Here is a 13,365-nt window from a genome sequence, read left to right on the forward strand (position 1 = left end):
TTGGTGGCACAGCACGAAGCATCAGAGACTATCCATGTGCAACTAACAGTGGGTAAAACTTCCTTCCAGTTTATAGCCTGCTACAGACCACCCTCCCAAACCCAGGAACCCCACTCGGCCTTCCTGAGAACACTGGAAAATATGAAGGTCTCTCCAAACACCATTATATTGGGTGACTTCAACTACCCAAACATAGACTGGGAGCATTACTCTAGCTCCAACACCCTAGCCCAAAGGTTCCTAGAATTTATAAACTCAAATGCTATGGAACAACTTGTTACCACTCCCACAAGAGGGGAAAACATACTGGACCTGATCATCACCAACATGGGGGCTCTATGTTCCATACCAGAAGTGTATCCCTCACTAGTAAGATCAGATCATAAACTAATCTCACTGGATATTCACATCCCGACCCCACCCCCTACCTAGAAACAGTGAAAAACTTCTCTAAAGCAAATTTCACACTCCTCAAAACTGAGGTGGAATCCTTCAAAGCCCTCGGGCCTGTGGAAAATACGGCCCAGACTGCAGAATCCTTTATAAACGCATTCTATGAACACCTTCAGGAATGCATGGATCATGCAATCCCAAATAAAACCAAGACCCAATCCTCCAAAGGCAGACATCCTGTCTGGTGGACCCCAGCCATAAACAAACTATACAATAGAAGGAGGAAGCTACTACATGATAGAGCAAAATCCCAAAAAGGGAAGGCATCTCTGATCAGTATTAGCAAAAAACTATGGGCACTCATAAAATTGTCTAAGGCCAGCTTTGAGAGAAAAATTGCACAGGACATTAAGGATAATCACAAGGCTTTCTTTAGTTATGTTAGGAACCTGGACGGGAATTCCCAGATATGCTCAGAATTAGTCCAAAATGACAAAAAATACACCGAACCCACAGACATTGCCAACATCTGAGCTGACAGGTTCAGTGCAGACTTCTCCCCCCCCTCCCCACCAAAAGAGCAAATATCTATCCCAGCAGAGTGCTGCCCCCCTGACATCTCAGATGCTCAGGTAAGAGCCACCCTCTCCAAAGCAAAAAACACAGCATCAATGGGACCAGACTGTGTCCCGGGCTGCATCCTACATGAACTCCAAGAAGAGCTAAACCCAAACATAAAACTACTGTTCAATCTCAGCCTTACTACAGGATATGTACCCAAAGAGTGGCGTACAGCAACAGTGGTCCCTCTCCACAAAGGTGGTGCCTCAACGGATACTGGAAACTATCGCCCCATAAGCCTGACTAGCTTGGTCTGCAAAGCTATGGAAAGGATCATCATGGACCTCATAAATAAAGATATTGGGGACCTACAGACACTGGATCCTACCCAGTTCGGCTTTGTTAAGGGCAGATCCTGCCTCTTAAACCTGGTCAATTTCTTTGAAACAGTCACCAAGGCCATTGACGAGGGGAAGGTGGTCCACACAGCCTACCTGGACCTCGCAAAAGCCTTCGATACAATACCCCACTCGGGCATTATAGATAAGCTCACCAGCTTAAACATAAACCCCTATGTCACTAGATGGGTTGCAAACTGGCTCAAGGACTGAACCCACATGGTTAGAATTGCTGGAGCCATGTCAGACTCCAAACCAGTTACAAGTGGCATGCCACAAGGCTCAGTCCTGAGACCTCTCTTGTTCGGTATATATTTCTTGGAGGTACAGGCCAACACGGAAGGACTGTGGCTTACCAAGTTCACAGATGACTGCAAACTTGGCACCATAATTGACTCTGCAGCCGACACAAGCAACATGGGGGCTCTATGTTCCAGACCAGAAGTGTATCCCTCATAGAAACAGACAACTGGTGCCAGAGCCATGGCCTCAAGCTAAATGCCAAAAAGTGTATAGTCATCCCCTTTGGCAAAAACAAAGTGCCCACAAATTACCACATAGGTGGTAATTCATTAAGTACGGAAGAAGTAATTAGGGACCTGGGGACCCAAGTTGATAGCAATCTCTCATTTGAAAACCACGTGGCCAAAGTGGTTAGAAAAACATTTTATATAGCCCACCTAATCATGAAGGGATTCACATCTAGATCAGGGGAGGTCATCGTGCCTCTTTACTCATCCCTCATCAGGCCCATAATTGAGTACAATGCCCCTTTTGGGATGTACCTTACCAGACACCTGCAGCAACTGGAAAGACCCCAAAAGTACCTCACCAAGAGGATCAAAGGGCTCAAACAGATGTCATATGCTGCCAGGTTAAAGAAAGTCCAGCTCTACTCAGTGGCATACCACCTGCTCAGAGGCGATCTGTGCCTGACGTATAAAGCCATGTCCAACCTGGAATTAATGGACATGCTGCACCTCAGAAAATCCAAATCCCATTGAGCTACGTGTTCGAGAGACTTGAACCTCAGCACTGAAATAAATAGGACATGCTGGAGGGACAGATTCATAACACAGAGGCTCCCTTCACTCTGGAATAAAATCCCAGTCCAGGTTAGGCAGAGTCCCTCATTGACTCTCTTCAAGAGGAATCTTGATGAGTGGATGGGAGATCATAGGTTTACCCCGGGTATCACTTCGGTGTCACTGTTAGACAGAGGCACAGTATACTAACCTCAAAAAAGGGCATAGCAAAATTCATTTAAAATGGGTGGCGAAAGCCAAACACACTCTGGCTAGGCTTATAAATGCCCTAGGGCAGATAGCCTAGTATGAACCTATGAACCTAAAAGATACACATGTTGTCTCTGCAGGCTCTCACACCTTTGCTTAGGAGAAATGTTGACTAAATGGCAAGTTCTTGTTATTATCAAAATACTTTCTGATTTTCTGCATAATTGCAGCTGTTTTGTCTTCCTTATCTTCAAGAAAAGAAGAGGTATTATGTATATTCAGGGCATGTTCCCCAGTAACATGCAGAAATGTAGCACTCTCCACCTTTTCAAGTTTTTCAGTAAGGAACAGATTAGAATCCTAAATCAGAAGTTTCCTTTTTTTAAGATAAGAAGTTAAAAAAAGACCTAAGTAAAACAAAAACATACCATGAGCTCAGACTAGCTACAGTAGCCAATGACAACTATTTCTCTTTTTCCTTTGTTGACCAGATAACTTCCACCATTTTACTGGTCTCCTTTCAGGGGAGACCAGGAATGATATTGCTATAATAAAGCAACCCCTATTATTTTTGATAGTTGCCATGCGATCTTTTACATCCACCTGAGTTATCACTAGCTCAACACACTAATGAGTGAAGACCCCTTACGTTTGACCATTAAACTACAATAGTGGTTAGGAAATCTTTTTACCTGCACAGCTCATAGCAAGATGTATTTTCTGCACATCAAAAGAAGTCCTCACGGCCATGTACTCCACTTTGATTAAACACATCATTGAATACAGTGCCCACTTTGGGATGTACCTCACTAATCATATTAAGCAATTGAAAACAACCCAGAGGTTTATAACTGAAAAGATCAAGGTCCTAAAAGATCTGAACTATAAAGGCTATATTCAATTTCATATAGCCTCCTTTGGGGTGACTGTGACTTGCTTATAAGCCTATAAGGCATCCAGTAGTCCAAGAACTCTAATACTCAATGAATCAAAAAGTTCATCTATCACTAGGGCAAGAGATCTAAATCTACTTCAACAAATAAATAAGATTAAGAGAATGGATATATTTGTCATTCAGCCCCACACCCTTTCTCTGGAAACATCTCCTTCTCCAAGTTAAATAATCTGACACACTGTCTGCCTTTAAAAAGGAGCTGGACTATTGGACAATTGGATAGATGTTCATAAATTCATAAATTCACCCTTAGCATGACTGGCCTGGAAATTAGACTCAAGGCGTAAGGGTCGGTACTGGCAAGTCAGATATGGACTTGAGGCTCAGCTACATTGTAAGTCCTAGGATTTTAATATCCTATGTCCCTATAATGTTATTAAATTTGGGTCTATGTTTGGCTGCAAAAAACAATAAAACATGAAAGGATAAATCTCAAACTGAAAGCAGCGAAAACAAAAAAGCAATAAACAAGGACATCATTGAAAAGAAATTCACCGAAAGGCCATAGTTGGCCAACATCACAAACAAAACCAACCAAAGTGGGGGGCTGCACCCCCCAACTATATATAACAACTCCAAGATCGTACTACAGTGGGGAATGGGGCACATTTAAAAGGCTTCTCTTCATTTATTATGTTACTTCCTAGTTGTTGGCCAACGATGACCATTTCATGAATTTATTTTCGTTGATGTCCTTGTTTGCTGCTTTTTTGTTTCATTCTTTTCTGTTCGAGATTTAGCCATTTGCATTTTATTATTTTCTGTAGCCAAACATAGAATCATTAATTTTGATGGAGACAAGGACACTTTGGAGTTAACATTTGATTAAGGAGGGAGTACCATTTGTAGCTATGCTGACTGCGGCAACATTTCCAAAGAAGACAGCTGATAAAAGTAGAATTTTTTTGATCTATACCATATGTACTAATACAATGGAAAAACTGCTGAGCATGTTTTTCTATTTGTTAACTAAGATTTCCAGGCAATGAAATCCACCTTATTGAGGGAGTTATCACAGCTATCTGGAAACATTGAGGGAGATCTATAATAGACAATAATGTGTTAATTTGCTTTATTTTCTGTAACTAAAATGTACGGGCTTTCTAAATCAGCTTCATGAGAGACTGGTTGTGAGGTAATGAAGGACCACCTAAATATGGATACTGCACCGCCATTGCCAGAAAGGCTGGGCACGTAACAAGTGCAGCACCTTACCCTAGTATGGAAGGAATGCAATCATTACATTTACACTGAAATCAAGCTGCATTAACACCACACACACACACACACACACACACACACACACACACACACACACACACACACACACACACACACACACACACACACACACACACACACACGTGTGTGTGTGTATGTGTGTGTGTGTGTGTGTGTGTGTGTGTGTGTATATATATATATATATATATATATATATATATATATATATATATATATGGGTCTATATGACTTGGTCGACAGTTCATTTGATTGACACTCATTTGGTCGACAGTTCATTTGGTCGACAAGCAGATTTGCCCCTTCCCCAATGTTGTGCAACCCTGGAGTTGATATATATAGTTAGGGGGGGTGTGGGGGGCACAGCCCCCCACATTGGGGGGTGTGTGGGGCAAAGCCCCCCACCTAAAATGCCTGTCGACCAAATGAACTGTCGACCAAATGAGTGTCAATCAAATGAACTGTCGACCAAGTCATATAGACCCATACATATATATATATATATATATATATATATATATATATATATATATATATATATTATATATGTAATAAGTGTGGTACTCAGTGGCTTAGTTTTGTGTAAGAAGTGTCCACAAAATACACTAACTGCAATACCACTTTGCTCTTTATTTGTTAACATCCACCACATGTGCTAAATAATATATCATATTGGCAATTTCTTAGGATGTCTAGAAATGTGAATGAGGATCAGGTGTTTAAACTTCAGTTTAATAATAAGACAGATAGGATTATAAGGAGAATATATAAGTTACAGAATAGTTGACCGTGTCATTAATAAAATTGTCAAATATATATTATGGTGCTTGTGATCTCTAAACAAAAGTAATGCCACATGCATCTGCTGTCAAAAACAGAACTGTGTAGAGAAGCAGTAACATATTTTTTGTAATGATGCTGCTAAGAATCATATGGATAAAACAAGAATATTTAATTAGAGAGGAAATAGTTCTAATGAAATGCTTGAAAAAAATAACTGTCAGGGCCAAGCCTGTTCCGCCCCACATAGTAACCATTTCTGATTTAGTGAGAGCCCTACCACAGTACTGTACTACAAAGAGATGCAAAAGCATTGCAAACTTTCTCTGCAGCCTACTGCCATTGCTAATGAGGCATTCTGGCAGAGTAGTTTATGCAAATTAGCCACATGCTCTCCTCTGGAAATGCATCCTGTAAGCCATTTATGCAGGCAAGGGATTCAGAGAATCTCTTCATTGCTTAAGTTATCTAGGCTGGCCAAAAGTTTGTGTTCATCCATCATTTCTAATGGTGAGATAGCGTTAGAGGTAATTGCTGGGAGTTTAACAGTAAGGTAGTGGGGAAGGGTGAATGCGTATGTGTGTGGCTGCATATGCCTCTGGTGAGAGTGTGTGTATGTTTGTGTGCCTGACTGGATGGATGATTAGTTAGGGAATAGGTAGTATAGGGGTGTGGAGGGGGATTAATTGGGCAAGTGTGTCCATGAGTGCGATTTGGCAGGGGGTGGGGATTTGTGAGTGTGTGTGTGTGTGTGTGTGTGTGTGTGTGTGTGTGTGTGTGTGTGTGTGTGTGTGAGATTAAATCCTGTAGTATTGATGACAGAACTTTAGATACCATGGATTCTCATTATATCATGCCCTAGAAGCACTTAGACTAATAGACCAAGTTTTGAAGCACAAACATTATGGGCTGGATTGGAAGACTAGACAACAGGGATACTTTTTATAGCATGCTGTAAAGATACTCAAAAGGCTAATAGAACAAGCTTTGCAACACAAAAGATGTAGGGTGTAGGAAACACTAGACACCAGGGATACCCTATAAGCACTTTAAAAGATTCATACCCTGCATTCATGCCATTGGCAAACAGCTCCGTAGAAGAGTGTTAGACCTCTGCACAACCACTATACAGTAGATATGCTCTTAGAATATTAAGTCTTTGAAAACAAAAAATATTTGAAATCTCCATCCTTGCAGAGCAGGTAGATTTTCAAGACAGATCCATCTCCCCTCTTTGCTAACTGAGGAGGATTTGTGTTTTTTAAACTGTAAGAAGTATGAAACTCTAATGTCTGACATTACTCACTGACTGTACCAGTTCATGAATTATGAGGGACAGGGCACATACAAGAGGCAATATTAGGAAAACTTTAGTTTTAAACTATTACTTGGACTCACTTAAAAAGTTAATAAAACAGTATGTTTAGCATCACAATACACATTACTAACAATAAGAAAAATGAAACTCTAATGTCGCATTACTGATTTACTGGGTCTATATTGCGTTATCGAATCCCGATAACATCGAACACCACAACACCGACACACAAAGCCCGAACCGCAAATACGTCGAACCCCCTAAACCGCGAATTTTCAAATCTTGAACCGTCATAGTCGGCCAACACCACCATGCGCTACATACTACATACCCAAACATAATAAATAAAACACATACATACACAAACCAAACCCTACTTCTAACACTACACTAAACCTTACATACATTACTATCTATGCACTTACCTTAACCCGCACCCTAACCCTAAGATCCATAACTATCGCACACTTACCCTACAGACATATACCCAAACAAAACAAATAATCCACACACAAACAGTTAACAAAACCTTATTTCTAACCCTACACTAAACCTTACATGCATTACCTATCTATGCACTTACCTTAACCCGCACCCTAACCCTAAGGTCCGTAACTATCGCACACTTACCTTACGGCACTATACCGCAGACAGGACAACCATCACACTTCGACATTTCGCATTTTGTGGTTTTGTATGGTCGCCGTTACTGTAGTTCATGCTTTACGTGTTGGTCTTGCGGTGTTCAATATTACCAGGATTGGATAATGTAATACAGACCCAATTTACTTTAAGGATCTGTGATTATTAGGGCAAGGACAAAAATAAGAAGATACATAGGGGATATTTTGTTAACACAGGAGCAGGTAAGAGGTATGGCGGTGTGTGTGTGGGTGCATGTATGTGTGCATGTGTTGGGGGGTGAGCGTTCATGTTTGAATGTGTGCATTTAAGTAGGAGAGTGAATAGGGTGCGCCTATGCCAACACAATGAATGGGCTGTCCAAGGAGGTTGCTGCAGGAAAATAGCTGGTTTGCACTCACTATAACTATGGGCAATTCAGAGACATGCAAATTAGCCAGTCTTTCCTCATTGTGGTTAGCATGACTCTGAATTGCATTTTCCATGAGTATGAAAACAGTATCTTTTGGCCACAGCTCATGCCACTGGCAGTGGGGCACTTTCTGAATCCCCATAATTATACATGTTAATTTCCAAATGCTAGTTTGCAATGATGTACATTTTTCTTTTAAATTACATTATGCTTCAATATGTTAAACTTGGAGCAGGTTTTTATCATTGTATAAGTTAAGTTTTTTCATATCTACATTATGTAACATGCCACTCTAAAGGTAATATTTTATGTGGGTGAGTTTTTAGTAAATATTTTATGCCAGTAAAATACAGCAGATGCAAGGATCTCTCTCTCTCTCTTTACTCTTTACTCAGCATGTGGTACATTGGGCAGTGAGCACCTTTCAGTGCTCATTGTTTCTGTAGCAGTTATGGGTTTTATGGGCTCAGGTTGCTAGCCCAAGGCCCAACCCTCCTTGGAAGGTGCACACCACACACACGCTCAAACTACACACTGACACCTAGGACCAATTTAGAGTGTCCAATCCATCTACTGCATGTTTTTGGGATGTGGGAGGAAACTGGTACACCAAGAGGAAACCCACACAAATGCAAGGAGGACATGAAGACTCACACAGCAGGCACCCCAGCTGAGAATCGAACCAGAGAACCTCACAAGGCTATACAGTTGATCTTAAAAGGGAGTATACACAGTGCATTGTTTAAATACAGTTCTAATATAACTGGTGAACATTGTTTTAAATTCATAGCAGGAGATATGGTGCATACAAATAAAAGAGGTGGAGACTGTGACAGTGGACTTCTGCTGTGTTAATCTGAATGACAGATTAGTGGGGGTATAGCTTGTCATTAAAACCTAAATTAATAACCAAGCGACTAAAACAGATCTATTGTAAGCATGCTATGCTAATCGACTGGTTCTCAATAAGTTTCATTTTGTAAAGCAAATTTCTTGTATTGAATTGTACATTTAAATATAACTATTTGTTTTAAGTATTTTAATAATTCCTAGGAAATTCAACTGTATGACAAAATGCTATACCACTGTTTTGATAAACTCACTGTTATTTTATGTTTGCTGCTTTGGTTTATTTTAGTTTTATTTTATTTTAATTTAATTTATTATTTATATTTATATTATTTTATTTAATTTATTTACCTGGGTAGAGCAATGTTTATAAAAGACAAATTTAATTCAGGAGAGAAGCAGATAAAGACCGTGTGAGCATCCCCACTCTGGGCCAATAATCAAGGCGCCTGAATCCTCACTATAGACACTGGAGAGGGATGTTCACTTGGAATACAAATGGATACACTCAGTATTTCCAGATGCAGACCTCTCTGCATCAGACACAATTTCCCTTAAGAGCACACGGGGAACACACTCAGCTGGGGATCTTGGTTTCTCTCTCTCTCTCTCTGTCTCTCCCCAGGTCACCAGTTAGGGTCCCCACTAGCACAGCTTCAGAGTTAAGCCCTCAGCTGAGTACCCAAGCCAAGTTCCCCACCACTCTCTCTGTGAAACCAGTGCTTCATGTCCCCGCCCAAGTAGCTGACACACACACACACACACACACACACACACACACACACACACACACACACACACACACACACACACACACACACACACACACACACACACACACACACACACACACACACACACACTCTCTCTCTCTTTGAGATTTAATTGTCATGCACACATCTGGGAAAGGCTGCCACAGATTACCTGCTCTACCAACTTTGTCCAGACAATAAGGTAGATTCACTGCCATCAGTCAGTTACTATAAGGCTCTGAAAAGGGTATCCAATTATACTGAGTGAAATTAATATTAATACAAATGGTAATGTTGACCAAAAGCCAGGCTTTCAGGAGCGGCCTGATTTATCATCAAATAAATATGTGCAAATACTCTCAAAACTTAAATATTTTCTAAAGAAGACCATCTACAATGAAAAGTTTAAATATATTTAATAATAAATAATGAAAGAACACGAAAATATTAAATATTTATTTCCAGTGAATGCCAGAGTTTCAATCATAGAAAATATTGAAAATAACACAGCTGGAAAAATTCACACAGTTACAGAAAAAAAAAACAATGCTTAATTATTTTCACTATATTTTCCTGACTAGTCTAAACAATTACTGTTCATACTTATTGAATAGAGCAAGGCAAGAAAATGTTGGTGAGTGGTCCTTGTCGGATCCAAGACAGAATACAGAATGCTGTTCATACTTATTGAATAGAGCAAGGCAAGATAATGTTGGTGAGTGGTCCTTGTTGTCGGATCCAAGACAGAATACAGAATGCTGTTCATACTTATTGAATAGAGCAAGGCAAGAAGGGTGAGTGGTCCTTGTTGTCGGATCCAAGACAGAATACAGAATGCTGAGAGCAATCTCCTACTAATATCTAAATATTATTTCTGGCTTACAGAATGACATCGCACACATCTGGTCATCTACACACAGAGCTATCTGAGGAGGAGCTCCTGATCTGTGATATATAGCAACAAGTAGCCTTTTTTTTTTTTTGCTTATTTTTAGTAGTTTTTGCTTATTCTAGATATTTATAGCAATTGTTTTGTATACTGCATAATTGTACTGTATTTCATAGCTATTGGCTCACTGCTGGTTTTCTGTTGTGATAAATATTTCTGCTTAAAATAGTTTAGGTCATAGCTCTAATATTGTCCATATTCCTGATTGTTTTTGTGATAAACATTTCTGTAGTGTGGTCTGCCTAAAATAGTTTAGGTAGTAGCTGTAACATTCATCATATTCCTGATTGTGTTTGTGGACCTAGTTGTTTGTTAGAGGCTGTTTTCTGAGGTCATTGTCCAGGCCATCTTAGTTAGCAAAGACCATCCCCCACTTCAGTAAGAGTTTAGTGTTTATGGTCATTGTCTAGTTGGGTTGCCAGATCTACAGCTTGGAGAAAGCACCTCATTGGTTCTTTTGAGCTTTTTTTAAAGTTGTTTCAGGTTTCAACTTTCTGTTACTTAAGACGTTAACATGGGTGTTTCAGCCATTACACACAGAGCTATCTGAGGATGAGTACCTGATCTGTGATATATAGCACTAATTAGCCTTTTATTTTTTGGGGGTTTTTTGGTTATTTTAGTAGTTATTGCTTATTCTAGATATTTATAGCAATTTTATTGTACATGGGATACTTGTACTGTACTTCATAGCTATTGGCTCACTGCTGGTTTTCTGCTGTGATAAACATTTATGTAGTGTTTTCTGTCTAAAATAGTTTAGGTTGTAGTTGTAATATTGTCCATATTCCTGATTGTGTTTATGATAAACATTTCTGTAGTGTGTTCTGCCTAAAATAGTTTAGCTCACTGCTGGTTTTCTACTGTGATAAACATTTCTGTAGTGTTTTCTGACTAAAATAGCTTCCCACCCTCCTTGCCTATTGGTATCTTGTGTTTATACCTGGTGGCCTTATAGTTGCCTGCCCCTACTCTAAATTTGATCTTGGACAGTCCTCACAGTCTAGTGTCATTAGCTCATTCTACCTAATACAGAGAGAACATCTAAGAAAGCCAGCCCACTTAGTTTCGTTCCTTCTATTCCTCCTTTTTCCCTTTCTTAAAAAAAATTGTCTGAATCTCCTTGTGTTCTGGCTATGCTTCTTAAACATTTTGGAAATATAGAGTATATTTTAGTGCATTTATTAAAACTGTATTTGCCTTAATATTGCTACAACTCAAGTGCTCTAGGTTGCACTGCATCTGAATTATTCTAGTGCTGTTTCAGCTGCTTTTCTGTATATATAGGCTTTTCTGCATATGTAAACTAGTTACTTATTCTACTGTATTACTGCCTCTTAAATCATTTTTCAGTTATGCACTTGCCTTGCTTCATTAAAAAGGTTTAAATTGCTAATTTTGTAGAGTTTTAATTGCATTTACTGTTTAGGGCTACACACTCAAGTGTGTTAGCCTTTTCTGTGTTTATTTACTGTATTATTGGATAGTTTAGCCTGTTTTAACAAAAAAACAAAACAAAAAAATATATATATTGTTTGCTTGTTTTCCACCTTTCCTAGCTAGTATAGTGCAGATCCCAAACTTTGGTTTCAGAACTTTATTTTCTGTGTTCAGAGTTATCTAGACCTTGCTGTGGTAGAGGGAAGTCGTACTGCTTACCAGTGGGAGTGGTGAGCATTGTACTGCCTATGTAACACTAGAGGAGTGGTTTCCAGCTCTGAAATTGTAGTTTTATTAGCCATTCTGGGCTGATTTTTATCCCTTTCAACTTTCTGGCTTAAAAATGCGTGTTTGCACGTTTTTCGCATTGTGCAGCACCACAGGACTATGGTTAAACTATTCCACGTGCCAGAAAGTTTGCTCTTCATATTTTCCCTTAAAACTAGCTGGTTTCTCAGTAGTAGCACTAAAATCTGAACCTCTGTGACTAGCACTTGCTCTAGAACCTGCTGAAACACACTAGGAAGCCTTAAACTGATACAAGCACTCAACTCTCCATGTTAATAAGGAGAAATTAATTGTAAGCACTAAGCAGTCTATGATCGCAAAGTACCTTGCAAAGGTAAGGGTAAACAGCTCTTGTACTTTACAAAAAAAGCACCTAAACAGGTATGTCCAAGAGTCAGCTTCCAGTGATTTCTCCTGTCCACCTGGTGAATCTTGGCATACTGGGGTAATGCAGCAACTACCTCATGTACACAGACAATCCTCTCCTCCTACCACCTAACACTACAACCTGTGAGAGATGCACTTACATAGCCAAACTGGAAGCAAAGCTCTCTCCAGCCAAGATTGTGCTAGACAGTCAAGAGGAGAAGGTTAACACCTGCACTACACCTCAAGCAACACATAGCCTTTAAAAATCCACACCATCAACACCCACACATAGCAACACTAAACCTACATATGCAGAGGCCCTTAAGATTAATCTGCCCAAGCAACAAGGACCTCTGAAGCCGAAAAGCAAGCAAACACTAGTCACAACCAAAGTAACACATAGCTCACACCAGTGTGTCACACAACAACAGCCCCTAAGGCAAGACAACATACCCAACTCTTTAGTCATAGGTGACTCTATAGTCAGGCACACTGGTGTCCCACTCACCAGGCTGAACAAGGAGAAAATTAAAGTCAGCTGCCTGTTGGGTGCCAGGATCCGCTACATAATGCATGCACTTAAGTCACACTACAACAAGTACAAATATGACTCTGTTATTGTCCATGTTGGAGAGAATGACTTGAGATGTACCTCTCTGGACTACATGAAAAGAGACATGGAAGAGCTCTCAGATCATGTGACCTGGGCAGGTATGACCCTAGCCCTGAGTAGCATCTTGCCTTCACCCAGAATAATACCATAGTATAAGGACAAAATGACTGAC

Source organism: Protopterus annectens, chromosome 1.part2, assembly GCF_019279795.1.
Source record: "Protopterus annectens isolate FY-2018-M chromosome 1.part2, PAN1.0, whole genome shotgun sequence".
Taxonomy (NCBI): Eukaryota; Metazoa; Chordata; order Ceratodontiformes; family Protopteridae; genus Protopterus; species Protopterus annectens.